Source organism: Corapipo altera, unplaced genomic scaffold, assembly GCF_003945725.1.
Source record: "Corapipo altera isolate COAL_440 unplaced genomic scaffold, ASM394572v1 228, whole genome shotgun sequence".
Lineage (NCBI taxonomy): Eukaryota > Metazoa > Chordata > Aves > Passeriformes > Pipridae > Corapipo > Corapipo altera.
Genome location: NW_020885068.1, coordinates 68,008 through 71,207, shown reverse-complemented (window position 1 = coordinate 71,207; position 3,200 = coordinate 68,008).

The window sequence follows — 3,200 nt, the reverse complement described above, 5'->3', positions numbered from 1 at the left end:
GCTTTGGAGCTGCACCGACACCTCCCGATCGCCCCGATCCGGGCCCGGGGAACGGGTTCCAAGGCGGATCCAATGGGAATTCATCCCATTCAGCCCCTTAACGAGGCATTTAGGAGTTGGATGAGGCTCAATTAGGCTCGGCTGTTAAACCTGAGCTTACGGATGTTTCCCATCCCCTCCACCTGCTGACACCTGGAATCTTTATCCCCCCTGGAAACATTTTCTCTCCCCCTCTTCCCTCCCTCCTTCCCCGAACCGGCCCCTTCCTTCCCAAACATCCCAATTATTTTATCATCGTTTTGTGCCCACGAGGTAAAAAATCTTCAGGTGGTTTTTTTTTCCCCTCCTCCCTTTCTCTCCCCTCTCTTCGTTCCCACATCCCTAAAGCCCCATTCCCTCCTCTCTCCCAGCTGGAGAAGGGCTTGGAGGAGGGAATATTCCCGGGAAGCGGCCCCTCCTCACAACTTCTGCTTCCCGGAGTTTCCCCGGAGTTTCCCTGGACGCGCATTCCCGGTTTTTGGGATAGGAGGGAAGCTCCAACAAGAGGCGGCTCTTCCCAGGTAAGATTCCCGACCTCCCGCATCCCGCTTATCCCTCTGTCTTGTCCGTCCAGGGATCGGCTTTTCCCGGTTTTTTTGGTCCCTCTCTTCCCATTCTCGGGTTGGATTTAAGGGAAGCGTGGAGTGAAAGGAAAAAGGGATGAGGAGGGAGCAGCCCCCGGGATGCAAATGGGATTCCCATTCCACCCATCCCCTGGCGGCTGTCTCAGAAGTGCCTGAAATGTCCCAAAAACTCCTTAAAATGGGAATTTTTTGGGGGGGATTTCGCTCTTCCCGGGACGGGAGGTGACTCAGGGAGAGGTGGTGAAGGAGAGTTTTGTGGGATCGTGGAATATCCCGAGTTTGGTGGTGCTGGGGGGAATGGTTGGAATGATGATCTCGGAGGGGATTTTCCTGCTTTAAAGATTCTGGGATTCTGGGATGAGCCAGAGTTTAGGAATTTTGGAGATCCCACTTTTCCTTTTCTGGTCATGTGGCTGGGTTTTTTTGGTTGGTTTTTTTGGGGGAGGTTTTTTTTGTTGTTTTTTTGAGGGTATTTTTGGTTGGAGTTTTTTGGGGGGGTTGGGAGTTTTTTGGGGTGTGTAGGGTTTTTTGGTTTTTCGTTTGGGGGGTTTTTGGAGGTTTTTTATGGGGTTTATTTTTTGGAAAGGGTTGGGGTTTTTTTGGTTTTTGGGTTTTTTTTTTGTTGGGGTTTTTTTGGGGGTTTTTTTTGGGTTTTTTTTTGGGGTTTTTTTGGGTGTTTTTGGGGTTTTTTTGGGGGGGTTTTTTGGGGGGTTTTTTGGGGGGTTTTTTGGGGGGTTTTTGGGGGTTTTTTTGGGGGGGTTTTTTGGGGTTTTTGGTATTTTTTTGGTGGTTTATTTTATTTTTTTATTTCACTTTTATTTCACTTTTATTTCACTTTTATTTCACTTTTATTTCTTATTTCACTTTTATTTCTTATTTCACTGCTAAAATTCCATGTTTCCAACCTGTCTTTTCCTTTAACCAGTGAGGCCGTACCTTGTTTTTCCCCATCCAAATATCCCAGAAAAATTCCATGGTGGGATCTTGTTGACCTGCTAATACTGGAATATCTCCACACCTGGAATATCTCCCATTCCCTTCCCCTCCCAGTCTCTCTGGTGCTTCCACACCCAGAATTCCCACTGTTTTTCCATTCAGACCAACCCCTTTATTTTAATTGCTCATTTAACGGGAATTCTGGGATCTCCCTCCATAGTTTTTATCCTGGAATCCCAGGAGGGTTTGGCTTGGAAGGGACTTTTTGAAGGTTCAAGGAATTGTAAAACCCAGAGAAGTCACCGCTGGAAATTATTTATCAGGGATCAAGGATAAAGAAAAGATCAAGGGAATTGTCGGGATTCCTTGGAAAAGCCTCGAGTTTATGGGTCACCCCAGAATTCCAGGATGGTTTGGGTGGGAAGGGACCTTAAAGCTCATCCAGTTCCAACCCCAGGGACACCTCCCACTATCCCAGGTTGCTCCAACCCGGCCTTGGACACTTCCAGGGATCCAGGGGCAGCCACAGCTTCTCTGGGAAATCCATTCCAACCTCTCCCCACCCTCCCAGCCAGGAATTCCATCCCAATATCCCTTCTGCTCCACATCCCTCTCCTGTGGGACCTCTCAGCCCCCTCTGGCTGCTCCATCACGATGGGCTGGATCCCCAAGGAAGTCACTCCTGGATTTAGGAACCTGAAGAGCAAACCCAGGCTGGAATGCAGATGATTCCTGTCTGGAATGATCTTCCAGTGACCTTTTCTCCCTGATAATTTATTGCGCCTCCTTTTTTGTCTTCAATCCCCATCTTTTATCACCAATATTCCCATTTAGGCTTTAATTTCCTCACATTGTTGCCCAGAAAAGGGAAAGGTTCTGAGGGAGCAAAGCTGAGCATTCCCCAGGATGGGCAAAGAGGAAGGAATTCCGGGATTTATGGACTTCAATGCCAATTTTTTTAAGCCAAGATGAGCTGGGGAAAAGCTCCTCTTCCCACCCCAAACCTGGAGTTAAATCCTCTTTTTCCCCCGCAGATGAACGACTTCCCAGGCTCCGAGCTGATCCCAGGAATCCAGAAGGAGCTTCTTCCCAAGGGAAATGTTGCTGTGCGCCCGGATCCTGGTGCTGGCCCTGGCTGTGCTGCCCTACGGAGCTGGGGCCGCCCATGAAGGTATGGAAAAGTGGGAGACCGGGAATGCAGCACCTTGGTGGGAGTGGTGGGACACATCAGGGAGGAAAAGGCCTTTTCCAAGGAGCTCATGCCATGGATACACTCATGGGTGATCCCAGGGTGGAGCTGCAGTGCTGCTCCCTTTGACTTCTCCATAGGATCCTTTAAATTGGGATTATGTGGATAACAGAGCACCCGAGCTGGTCTCAAAAATCAGGGATTAGGATTTCTGGGAAATCAGGGCTCTGCTCCTTTTCCTGCCTCTGATCCTGCTCCTGGCATGGATGCAGGAAAATGAGGAATTAGGGGGAAATTAAGGACAACAAATCCTGTTGCTCTGGGAAGCTTCTGATTACCCATGAGTTCCATCCAACCTGACTTTGGATAATTCCAGGGATCCAGGGGCATCTCTGGATGGGAAAATTTTCCTGGGTGAGAACATGAAAATGAGGAATTAGGAGGAAATTAAG